Source organism: Oncorhynchus masou, unplaced genomic scaffold, assembly GCF_036934945.1.
Source record: "Oncorhynchus masou masou isolate Uvic2021 unplaced genomic scaffold, UVic_Omas_1.1 unplaced_scaffold_7680, whole genome shotgun sequence".
In the NCBI taxonomy this organism is placed as follows: domain Eukaryota; kingdom Metazoa; phylum Chordata; class Actinopteri; order Salmoniformes; family Salmonidae; genus Oncorhynchus; species Oncorhynchus masou.
The window spans coordinates 1-13827 of record NW_027014147.1 but is presented as its reverse complement, the minus strand read 5'-3'; the positions used below and the strand labels follow the sequence as shown (position 1 = coordinate 13827).

General features: G+C 45.7%; 1 pseudogene; it reads right to left on the bottom strand.

The window, feature by feature from the left end:
- Window positions 1-316: 316 nt before the first annotated feature.
- On the bottom strand, window positions 317-13606 carry LOC135537410 (glycogen phosphorylase, liver form-like; annotated as a pseudogene).
- Between the last annotated feature and the right edge of the window lie 221 nt (window positions 13607-13827).

Below are 13827 nucleotides of genomic sequence, written 5' to 3'. Positions count from 1 at the left end.
TACCTGCCAGCCCCTACACTCTAGCCACTAGGCTACCTGCACTGCCTCTACACTCTAGCCACTAGGCTACCTGCCGCCCCTACACTCTAGCCACTAGGCTACCTGCCGCCCCTACACTCTAGCCACTAGGCTACCTGCCGCCCCTACACTCTAGCCACTAGGCTACCTGCCGCCCCTACACTCTAGCCACTAGGCTACCTACCCCCCCTGGTTTCAGACAGTTGGGAGTTTCTCTTACACAACCTAGAGAAACCCCATCGTACACATCTGAGAGAAAGTTGTTACTGTCAGGAGAATACAGTAGAGAGGAACCATCTTACACGTCAGTCTTGATGATGTTGGAGTGTATCTCAGCGACTCCGTTGACGGCGTGAGATCCCACGATGCACAGGTGAGCCATGTTGACCCTCTTTCCCCGTCCTCTCGATCAGAGACATCCTGCGTATCCGATCCATGTCCTCTGGGAAGAGAGCTGAAATCTCCTGGAGCGACACCAGAAACACACTGTCAGCTGGTCCCAATCCGCTCCATATCCCTCCTAAAAACACACGATTCTGCCAATCTGAACAGTCCGGTTATTGACACAGTACAAGCAGCATGTCTATGGATGAATTAGGGCCAAGAGGAGGAGTAGGGAGCTGATGGGGACCGGATGACTGTCCATGAATCTTGTAAGGAGGATACATTTCAAGTCATTCAGTATCAATGTATTCATACGCTTAGCAGAGAGCACAGCCCAGTCTATAGTGGTACATCAGAATACGACCCACTGAACCCAGTCTATATAGTGGTACATCAGAATACGACCCACTGAACCGAGTCTATATAGTGGTACATCAGAATACGACCCACTGAACCCAGTCTATAGTGGTACATCAGAATACGACCCACTGAACCCAGTCTATATAGTGGTACATCAGAATACGACCCACTGAACCCAGTCTATATAGTGGTACATCAGAATACGACCCACTGAACCCAGTCTATAGTGGTACATCAGAACACGACCCACTGAACCCAGTCTATATAGTGGTACATCAGAATACGACCCACTGAACCCAGTCTATATAGTGGTACATCAGAATACGACCCACTGAACCCAGTCTATATAGTGGTACATCAGAATACGACCCACTGAACCCAGTCTATATAGTGGTACATCAGAATACGACCCACTGAACCCAGTCTATATAGTGGTACATCAGAACACGACCCACTGAACCCAGTCTATATAGTGGTACATCAGAATACGACCCACTGAACCCAGTCTATATAGTGGTACATCAGAATACGACCCACTGAACCCAGTCTATAGTGGTACATCAGAATACTGACCCACTGAACCCAGTCTATATAGTGGTACATCAGAATAATGCACTCCACTGAACCCAGTCTATATAGTGGTACATCAGAATACGACCCACTGAACCCAGTCTATATAGTGGTACATCAGAATACCTACCCACTGAACCCAGTCTATATAGTGGTACATCAGAATACGACCCACTGAACCCAGTCTATAGTGGTACATCAAAATACGACCCACTGAACCCAGTCTATAGTGGTACATCAGAATACACCCACTGAACCCAATCTATAGTGGTACATCAGAATACGACCCACTGAACCCCAGTCTACACAGTACGTACGTCCAGGTGGCCCTGGTTGATCTTGTAGATGATCTGGAGGTGTCTGTAGCAGGGTCTCCAGCAGTCCAATGGGCCAGCGCCTCCAGAGCCTCGGGAAGCACCGTGTGATTGGTGTACGCAAAGGTCCGCTTGGTGATGGCCCACGCCTGATGGGAAAGAGCAATGGTTCTAATAGCGCAGTACACACTGAATGACGTAGCCTGGTCACTTTAAATCATGTTTACATACTGCTTTACTCATCTCATATGTCTATTCTGATATATTTTAGTCAACGCCACTACAACATTGCTCATCCAAATATTTATACATTTCTTAATTCCATTACTTTTAGATGTGCGTATTGTTAGATACTGCTGCACTGTTGGAGCCAGGAACACAAACATTTCTCTACACCCGCAATAACGTCTGCTCAATATGTGACCAATAACGTCTTCTCAATATGTGTATGTGACCAATAACGTCTGCTCAATATGTGTATGTGACCAATAACATTTGATTTGATGGCCCCAGATCTGTTTTGTGCTCTATAGACAACTTCTGTGGTTGTACACTACCAGGCTACGACAGACGAGGCTCTCGTTCTATGGCATAAAGTTGCTTCAAGGCGCCGCGACGCATGGCTTTAGGGTTCGAGGCGGCGCATGGCTTTAGGGGTCGAGGCGACGCATGGCTTTAGGGGTCGAGGCGACGCATGGCTTTAGGGGTCGAGGCGACGCATGGCTTTAGGGGTCGAGGCGACGCATGGCTTTAGGGTTCGAGGCGACGCATGGCTTTAGGGTTCGAGGCGCTGCGACGCATGGCTTTAGGGTTCGAGGCGCTGCGCTGCATGGCTTTAGGGTTCAAGGCGCTGCATGGCTTTTCACTCATCTACCCAACACACACAAAGACTTATTACGCAAGTTTAGACAAAGTTAGTAGTTTTATTTTCATACAATAAATAAAATCAGTTTCATCCTCTCCCGCTCTTAAAACGCACCGTGTCCCAGTCGAGTTTCTCAATGTCCACAAAGACCCTCATGAGCTCTGGGATGGCCATGGCAGGATGTGTGTCATTCAGCTGGATGGCCACCTGGCAACACAAAAAAACAACAACCAACTGTATTTTTGTTGTGATTCAGTGGAGTCGTGATACATCAATAAGTAACCTACTTTCTCTGGGAAGCTGGCGAAGGAGACCGGCCGGAGGAGCCCTTCTGGAGTTCTTGAAGCGTCGGATGATGTCCTGGAGGGTAGCAGCCACCACAAAGTACTCCTGCTTCAGCCGCAGCTCCTTCCCTTCAAAGAACTACAACAGTGGAGGAATCAAGGTGTGCCAAAAGGGCACCCTATACATTATAGTGCACTAATGCTGACCAGGGCCCATTAGGTAGTGCACTACAATAGACAAGGGCTCATAGGGTAGTACACTACTTTAGACCAGGGCCTATCGGGAAACAGTCACAAATACGAGGGGGAAGTCAAGAGGTGCCAAGTGAGAATTTAAAAAACACACACAATAGGGGGCCCAGTTGGTAGAGCATGGTGGTTTCAACACCAGGGTTGTGGGTTCAATTCCCACGAGGGGACCAGTGTGTGAAAAATAATTGAATATGTTAGCACTCAGTATTGTAAGTCGCTCTGATAAGAGCCGTCTGCTAAATGACGCGAAGGAGAGCAGGAGGGAGACAAAATGGACTAACACCTACGTGGTCAATGTACCAATCTAGAACTTACGTTATCGTTGGGGTAAAGCACACGAGAAATATTCTCCGCCAGATTCCTGTCCAGAACAGCTTGGATGTAATCTCCAACATTGACTGAGGAGAGATAGAATGACACATAGAAGTGATTTAACAGGGACCTTAATGGGAGAGGACATTTTACCTTTATTTAACTAGGCAAGTCAGTTAAAGAACAAATTCTTATTTCCAATGATGGCCTAGGAACAGTGGGTTAACTGCCTGTTCAGGGGCAGGACGACAGCTTTGTACCTTGTCAGCTCGGGGATATGAACTTGCGACCTTTCGGTTACTAGACCAACGCTCTAACCACTAGGATACCCTGCCTTAAATGGGAGAGCACATAGAAGTGATTTAACAGGGACCTTAAATGGAGAAGACTCGTAGATTTCTGTTTCTCAGCAGAAGAAGCGGCTTCATATTATTCACTAGACTCACCGGTTCAATGCAGTCATCATTCAGGCCTGGATTCTAACTTGAGATGTGACTTTGTTTCCTCCGTAAAGCGTACATTGGCAAAAACACGTAATTTATTTGACAGGTGTGACTAAACTGCATCTCAAGTTAGAGTCAAAGTTAGCTCTGGTCCAGGGCGTTACTACAGCTCGTTAACACAGCCTTCTTCAAGCAAGCCACACTAACACCATGGACCAGAGCTTGCTCGGAGTAGGCAGGGTTACAAAAAAGTCAAGTCATCCTCCTGGCCACTTATGACGTGGCCCTTTCTGTGTATAGAGTGTGGCATCCCCCTCTCGCTCTCCCCCTCCCTCCTACACCCAGGTTCTGTTATCTCAGGTCGTAAATTCCTGGAGGAGACTCTCCTCAGGGCCATTTCATTTGACCTTTATACCGTGTAGAGAGTTTCACAGTAGAACTTCTACATCACAGAACTTGAGAACTGAACAATATCCATGTTTTGGAGAATGTGTAAACGGTTGGTGGAGAAGCCAGGTACGACCCGGTCCGTTTTGTTTCATGCCACATTATCATAACTCTGTTTATACAGGTGCCTCCATTATGAGGTTTGTGTCTAATTATTGTATAAAACGAATGAGTAAAGATGAAACTATGTGAAATGATGTAATGTGATTTTAAACCGTTAATGAGAGAGAATTGTATTCCCTTTAAAGTTTTACTAAGTCATTGGCCCCGCCCCCATAAACACAGACATGATCTGACATCATGGGACAGCCCTTTTCTACTGTTCCGAATAAAACCCCCACCTGAAGAAATCCTCTTGAGACCATGAGTACCTCGATCACAGAAGGGTCGAAGGTTTGAGTAGAGACCACAAAAACTTCACTATAAGCCAAGGTTGTAATGGTTGTTGAATTCCTAACTAAACCACGTGGAGGATTGGCTACACGGGTGGAAATGGTTAAACTCTGAGACTATCGATCCCGACAGAATAAGAGCAAATCTTAGATACTACTCATTATTATTATTAGTCTGCAGCTAGAAATTATGTCAACCTGAGATGCGAGGACCGACAACCTCCCGAAACATCTATTCTATAAGAACATTTCTGAATGGTACTCTGAAGTATCCATTCTAACCACGAGAGAAGATCAGATGAACTTTCCAACAGAAAGACAGACGATTCCAACAGAGATCACGACGACATTGAGCGTAAATAAATGAAATATAATAATTGATTGCAATTATTTCCGAATGAGTGAGCGTTCATGTGCAAAGGATTAGCATTTCAATTATTATAATTATCAACTGTGTCGTGACTCTTGTAATTCCTGCCCTTCCCTTTGTCCACACCCACTTCCCTTTGTCCACACCCACTTCCCTTTGTCCACACCCACTTCCCTTTGTCCACCAAGCCGAGACAATTGATGTATGGAGGACTCAGTGAAGACTGGGTTTGTGCAGATAACCAACAATTTACGACGTTTGGAATGAGATTAACGTGAGGTAAAGAATCATTCATTAATAGAAGACAAATTGATCAGATATTAAAATATCTGAAGAGTTATATTAGGAAAATTATAACTTTATAATCTTAAGCTTTTTCTTGGTACCCTGACTTCCTAGTTAATTACATTTACATAATTTGTTAATCACGTAATAATAATTACAGAGAATTGATTTGATAAATTAACTGCCTTCAACTTAATGATACCAAAGGCACGACACCACTTACAGTCCATCAGGTTGAAGTCAAGTTGGAGTTTGGCAGACCACAGCCTCATGGTGTTGACTGTGTTGTTCATATATCCGGGGATGGGCGTGTCATAGGGCATAGCAAGGACCACCTATGGAGGCGAGGCATGGGGGAGGATTAAGATTAGCCGAAGACGAAGATTTAAATAAGACTTATTTTTATCATCTTAAAACTTCCTTCCAAATAAGATCAAGGGTCAATTCAAGACGATAAATAAATAAAAATACCAAACTCATATAATCATAGAAAATGCAGGTACTGTACTTAGTGAGTCAACCTGTGGGAAGAATTGGGAACACTTGAATTTAACATTATAAATATCAGTAACACTTTTAGCAAAAGTTGAATAACGAACAAAACAATCTTTTGAAAACACCACAACGACCCTAAGTTGCTGTTATACCTGTGTATTAACACAAGTGACAATGTAAGTACATTGGAAAATGAATCTCAAATCCCCATCAGATATGCAGGTACTAAGTGGTACAACTTATTATCAGCATGTTACACATTTAAAAAAGGGTAGTATTTATTATCATGACTTTAAGTACCTGTGTGTCCACCATTTGGCCTCTTCCTTAGACTCCTCCACTCTGCCGTAGAAGTGCACTGGTAGCATGTACTCAGGGCGGGCCTTCTCCAAGGGTTACCATGACGCAGCCAATCGTCTGCTTCTTCCACCTAGGAGCAAGCCAATCACAAGACAACATACTAAATCAAAGTGTGACTAAGCAAAACTTGAAATGGGTCAGTATGTTTAATAGAAACATAGCCTGGTCTCAGATCAGTTTGTGTTCTTGCCAACTAGCGCCTCATTGTCAAGCCAATGGCATGACAACACAAACAGAGTGGTAGTCAGGCTAATAAAGCCGTAGATGGTCGATGTACAGCAGTAGAAGTACAGTACAGTGTAGTATAGTTACAGTACACATACAGATAGACAGTACAGCATGTAAGCGCTCCAATGTCATTTTAGAGAATTTGGCAGTAGGTCCAAACGGCCTCACAAACGCAGTCCATGTGTAACCACACCAGCCCAGGACCTCCACAGTCCACGCTTTAACCACACCAGTGTAACCCCACCAGCCCAGGGCCTCCACGTGTAACCACACCAGCCCAGGGCCTCCATCGTGTAACCACACCAGCCCAGGGCCTCCACGTGTAACCACATCCAGCCCAGGGCCTCCACGTAACCACACCAGCCCAGGGCCTCCACGTGTAACCACACCAGCCCAGGTCCTCCACGTGTAACCCCACCAGCCCAGGACCTCCACATCCACGTGTAACCCCACCAGCCCAGGGCCTCCACGTGTAACCCCACCAGCCCAGGGCCTCCACGTGTAACCCCACCAGCCCAGGGCCTCCACGTGTAACCCCACCAGCCCAGGGCCTCCACGTGTAACCCCACCAGCCCAGGGCCTCCACGTGTAACCCCACCAGCCCAGGGCCTCCACGTGTAACCCCACCAGCCCAGGGCTCCACGTGTGGCCACACCAGCCCAGGGCCTCCACGTGTAACCACACCAGCCCAGGGCCTCCACGTGTAACCCCACCAGCCCAGGGCCTCCACGTGTAACCCCACCAGCCCAGGGCCTCCACGTGTAACCCCACCAGCCCAGGGCCCACGTAACCCCACCAGCCCAGGGCCTCCACGTGTAACCCCACCAGCCCAGGGCCTCCACGTGTAACCCCACCAGCCCAGGGCCTCCACACGTGTAACCCCCACCAGCCCAGGGCCTCCACTGTAACCACACCAGCCCAGGGCCTCCACGTGTAACCACACCAGCCCAGGGCCTCCACGTGTAACCCCCACCAGCCCAGGGCCTCCACGTGTAACCCCACCAGCCCAGGACCTCCACGGTAACCCCACCAGCCCAGGACCTTCACGTGTAACCCCACCAGCCCAGGACCTCCACGTGTAACCCCACCAGCCCAGGGCCTCCACGTGTAACCCCACCAGCCCAGGTCCTCCACGTGTAACCACACCAGCCCAGGGCCTCCACGTGTAACCACACCAGCCCAGGACCTCCACGTGTAACCACACCAGCCCAGGTCCTCCACGTGTAACCACACCAGCCCAGGTCCTCCACGTGTAACCCCACCAGCCCGGTACCTCCACATCCACGTGTAACCACACCAACCCAGGACCTCCACATCCACGTGTAACCACACCAGCCAAGGACCTCCACATCGAGCTTCTTCACCTGTGGGATCGTCTGAGACCAGCCACAAGTTTTTGATATGCCTGTCACCTGTCAGGTGGACAATCTTGGCAAAGGAGAAATGCTCACTAATAGATGTAAACACACGTGTGCACAACATTTGGAAGAAATAAGCTTTTTTGTACGTATGGAACATTTATGGGATATTTTATTTCAGCTCAGACCAACACTTTACATGAGTCAAAATATTTGTCAGTACAATAATCATTTGCAGACCAGGGGGAAACAGTTTGCAAACCCCTGCTCTAGATGTTTTATTTATTTAACTAACGGGCAGAATGACAATTTTGTACCTTGTCAGCTCGGGGGTTTGAACTTGCAACCTTCCGGTTACTAGTCCAACGCTCTAACCACTAGGCTACCCTACCTCCCCAAAGATGATTGTACAATTACCACAGCTGAGCTTCTCGTTCTAAAACGTTTCTTCATTCAGTCAGTGTGATCTGCCTGGACGATGGTCTAAAGACGTCCTCACTAGCCAGGGGGCCCAGTTTCAAAATACCGTTGAGGCCCCCCCCCCCCCCCCCCATCCCCCAAACTAGAAATTTCCCCACAGACATGACCTGCTGCTATTATTACACAAATTAATATAACTTTCATGTACGCTTTTAATTTCAGAATAAAATAAATACAATAGGCCATACATAATTGTTTTGAACACATTTGTCATATATATATATACATATATAAAATTATCAGTGGGCCCCCTGGGCAGCCGGGTCCATTTCAATTGAAATCCACCCCTGTCACACTGTTGCAATCCAGGCTGGAGCCATAGAGAGGAAGGACGTGGTCGCCACAGTGTTGCAGACCTGGAACCTTTCAAATACATTTTAGCGTTTGCTCTAATCTGATTGGACTCTTAGGGTGTCAGATGGGCAGGATTATTCGATTGGTTCCACTGCATCAAAACAAGCCCAGATAAAGTATTAGAAATGATTTTGAATAGTATTTGAACCCAGGTCTGCAGTGTTGGTCAATCATTTCACAGAAAGAGGTTGCTGCTGCATGTCTTCACTCTCTTGAAGTGGTGAAACACTGGCTTTTATCCCAAATAGCACCCTCTTCCCGATATAGTGCACATCTTATGAACAGAGCCCTACGGCCCCTGGTCCAAAGTAGTACACTACATAGAATAGGGTGCCATTTGGGACCGGTGCCTGTTGCGATAGCCTTCAACCTCTGAGCCAACCAATCAACGTGTTGTTGCCCTTGTTTGGATTCTGATAACAACCTCCAGTACATACACAATTTAGAGGGGTTTTGTCCTCTTTGAATTTGGCCAGTGTTTGCAGTTCAATGCACTTTTGAACGCTGAACTAGATTGTTTTGATTATTCATTGACTGAAGTGGAGAGGCATGCATGAAACCCGTCCTCTACATTTACCGAATAGTGCCGTAGAAGTTATACTTTACTGCAAAGAATGAAATCCTTTGTGGTTTGTCATTGTTAAAATAAGAGTATCTCTAGACATCTAATAGGGTATGACAGTTTAAATAAGCTCATGGTGCATTTATTAATTATACTTCCAAGAATCAAATGATATACATCTCAATCATTTAGTCAAAAACTTGGATGTATCAATCCCAGATTTTCCCTTTAAAATGCAGTGGAATAATGCAGAGAAAGTGTTGTTACCTGCCAGCCGTTCTTGATCTTCTGATTGAAGATCCCATACTCATAACGGATGCCATAACCGTACGCTGCCAGACCCAGGGTGGCCATCGAGTCCAGGAAACATGCTAGGCAGGGAATTTAAATTAATTACTAGTCAATCTTTCAAAAATACTAAACCGATGAAGTTTAAAGACACAGTGGATGCAAAGACAACCTGTATGGTGTAGGGGGTAAAGTATAGCATAAAGTATGGTGTAAGGCGTAAAGTATAGCTTAAAGTATGACGTAGGGGGTAAAGTATGGTGTAAAGTATGGCTTAAAGTATTGTGTAGGGGGTAAAGTATAGCTTAAAGTATGGCGTAGGGGGTAATGTATAGCATAAAGTATGGTGTAAGGCGTAAAGTATAGCTTAAAGTATGGCGTAGGGAGTAATGTATGGCTTAAAGTATGGTGTAGGGGTAAAGTATGGCGTAGGGGGTAAAGTATAGCATAAAGTATGGTGTAGGGGGTAAAGTATGGCGTAGGGGGTAAAGTATAGCATAAAGTATGGTGTAAGGCGTAAAGTATAGCTTAAAGTATGGCGTAGGGGGTAAAGTATGGCGTAGGGGGTAAAGTATGGTGTAAAGTATGGCTTAAAGTATTGTGTAGGGGGTAAAGTATGGTGTAGGGGGTAAAGTATGGTTTAAAGTATGGTGTAAAGTATGGCGTAAAGTATGGTGTAGGGGGTAAAGTATGGTTTAAAGTATGGCGTAGGGGGTAAAGTATGGCGTAAAGTATGGCGTAGTATTTCTTAGTATCTGCTCTGGAATATTCCTATGGAGGTTAGTTATAGCGACTATAGGAGTTGGCTTATTAGAACAAACAGATCTGGGACCAGGCTACAGAGGTTGATAATTTCCTTCGTGGAATGAAGATCTGCTCTCATGTCAAAAAGGCTGCGCTTACACAGGGAGCCCAATTCTGATCTTTCCCCACTAAATTGGTCTTCTGACCAAATCAGACCAGCTGGTTTTTTTGTAGAAAATTGAGCTGCCTGTGTAAACACAGCCAAACTATAGAAGGGACATGCAGCCATCCAAACAGCCTCCTACGGTTGGTTAAACTTCCTGTTTTGGCCAGCCAACAACAGCCTCATGGTGTTAGGTAAACTTCCTGTTCTGGCTTGCAGACAGGAGAGGTTTGCTGTAGTTTTCCACCCGATGACGACCCACAGTATTCTGTACTACATTAAATAGAATCCTGTAGCCCGGTCCCCAGTTCCATTGGTTCCGTGAAGCCAACTTCTTTGGTCATGAACCACCATAGAAGTTAGCAAGGACACACACACACCTAACACTTGGTCCGTACTGTACCTGCCAGTCTGCCCAGGCCTCCGTTCCCCAGCCCTGCATCTTCCTCCATCTCTTCCAGATCCTCCATGTCCAAACCCAGCTACACAACAAACAGAGACTTCAAAAAAAAATAACTCAAATTCAACTTGTTCAGGCAATACAACAACAAAAAAGGGGACAGCCCCATATTAGTGTTTAATAATGTATGAGCTGATGCATCACATCATCACGCTTATCCTGCACGACTAAGGTGTGTTAATTACGCTTAACCTGCACGACTAAGGTGTGTTAATCACGCTTATCCTGCACGACTAAGGTGTGTTAATCACGCTTATCCTGCACGACTAAGGTGTGTTAATTACGCTTATCCTGCACGACTAAGGTGTGTTAGTCACGCTTATCCTGCACGACTAAGGTGTGTTAATCACGCTTATCCTGCACGACTAAGGTGTGTTAATCACGCTTATCCTGCACGACTAAGGTGTGTTAATTACGCTTAACCTGCACGACTAAGGTGTGTTAATTACGCTTATCCTGCACGACTAAGGTGTGTTAATCACGCTTATCCTGCACGACTAAGGTGTGTTAATTACGCTTATCCTGCACGACTAAGGTGTGTTAATTACGCTTATCCTGCACGACTAAGGTGTGTTAGTCACGCTTATCCTGCACGACTAAGGTGTGTTAATTACGCTTATCCTGCACGACTAAGGTGTGTTAATTACGCTCATCCTGCACGACTAAGGTGTGTTAGTCACGCTTATCCTGCACGACTAAGGTGTGTTAATTACGCTTATCCTGCACGACTAAGGTGTGTTAATTACGCTTATCCTGCACGACTAAGGTGTGTTAATCACGCTCAACCTGCACGACTAAGGTGTGTTAATTACGCTTAACCTGCACGACTAAGGTGTGTTAATTACGCTTATCCTGCACGACTAAGGTGTGTTAATCACGCTTATCCTGCACGACTAAGGTGTGTTAACTACGCTTAACCTGCACGACTAAGGTGTGTTAACTACGCTTATCCTGCACGACTAAGGTGTGTTAATTACGCTTATCCTGCACGACTAAGGTGTGTTAGTCACGCTTATCCTGCACGACTAAGGTGTGTTAATTACGCTTATCCTGCACGACTAAGGTGTGTTAACTACGCTTATCCTGCACGACTAAGGTGTGTTAACTACGCTTATCCTGCACGACTAAGGTGTGTTAACTACGCTTAACCTGCACGACTAAGGTGTGTTAATTACGCTTATCCTGCACGACTAAGGTGTGTTAATCACGCTTATCCTGCACGACTAAGGTGTGTTAATTACGCTTATCCTGCACGACTAAGGTGTGTTAATTACGCTTATCCTGCACGACTAAGGTGTGTTAATTACGCTTATCCTGCACGACTAAGGTGTGTTAATTACGCTTAACCTGCACGACTAAGGTGTGTTAACTACGCTTAACCTGCACGACTAAGGTGTGTTAATTACGCTTATCCTGCACGACTAAGGTGTGTTAATTACGCTTATCCTGCACGACTAAGGTGTGTTAATCACGCTCAACCTGCACGACTAAGGTGTGTTAATTACGCTTATCCTGCACGACTAAGGTGTGTTAATTACGCTTATCCTGCACGACTAAGGTGTGTTAATTACGCTCATCCTGCACGACTAAGGTGTGTTAATCACGCTTAACCTGCACGACTAAGGTGTGTTAATTACGCTTATCCTGCACGACTAAGGTGTGTTAATTACGCTTATCCTGCACGACTAAGGTGTGTTAATTACGCTTATCCTGCACGACTAAGGTGTGTTAACTACGCTTATCCTGCACGACTAAGGTGTGTTAATCACGCTTAACCTGCACGACTAAGGTGTGTTAATCACGCTTAACCTGCACGACTAAGGTGTGTTAATCACGCTTAACCTGCACGACTAAGGTGTGTTAATTACGCTTATCCTGCACGACTAAGGTGTGTTAATTACGCTCATCCTGCACGACTAAGGTGTGTTAATTACGCTTATCCTGCACGACTAAGGTGTGTTAACTACGCTCAACCTGCACGACTAAGGTGTGTTAACTACGCTCAACCTGCACGACTAAGGTGTGTTAATTACGCTTAACCTGCACGACTAAGGTGTGTTAATTACGCTTATCCTGCACGACTAAGGTGTGTTAATTACGCTTATCCTGCACGACTAAGGTGTGTTAATTACGCTTATCCTGCACGACTAAGGTGTGTTAATTACGCTTATCCTGCACGACTAAGGTGTGTTAATTACGCTTATCCTGCACGACTAAGGTGTGTTAATTACGCTTATCCTGCACGACTAAGGTGTGTTAATTACGCTTATCCTGCACGACTAAGGTGTGTTAGTCACGTTTTCACAGTTGTTGAGAAATTCGGTCTCTGGCTCCAGTGGTGCCTGCCTGTAGACATGTTGTTGATAAATTCGGTCTCTGGCTCCAGTGGTGCCTGCCTGTAGACATGCCAGTGGTGTGCTCCAGACGTCTCTCAGTTCTGTCTCACCTGGTAGATGGCCTCGTCACAAGCGTTCTGCAGCCCCAGGTTAATCATGGTGTTCTGGAGGGTTCTGCCCATGTAGAACTCCAGGGAGAGGTAGTACACCCGCTGGTCAAGGAGAACAGGGGTGTATTCATTAGGTGGCAGACCATAATCAAAATAATAATAATTTTGCAATGCAAACCCATTTATTCCAATTAGAAAATGTTGCGAGGCCACCCATTTATTCCAATTAGAAAATGTTTTGCATGAAAAAAAAAGAAGAGTGTTTGTATTGAACAAAGTGAGGTATGTCAATCCCAGCTTTAGTTCTGTTCTCTGTGTGCTTCCTAGTGATGAACACATCCCAGGAACATGCAACATGCAGTACTAATACAACACTGGCACGTGTCAATACAAATAAAAATGTTCAGAGTAGGAGTGTAATCCTTTTCATTGTGACGTGAAAGTCAAAACTGATCTGAGATCAGCTCTCCTACTCTCAGATTCTTCCGGAATGCAACGAGGCCATTGAAACTATGATTTCATGAGAGTCCTATAGCTTCATGGTAAGGCTAAATAGTCTTCATCAGAATTCTCTCCTTCCTCCCAAAGTGTAG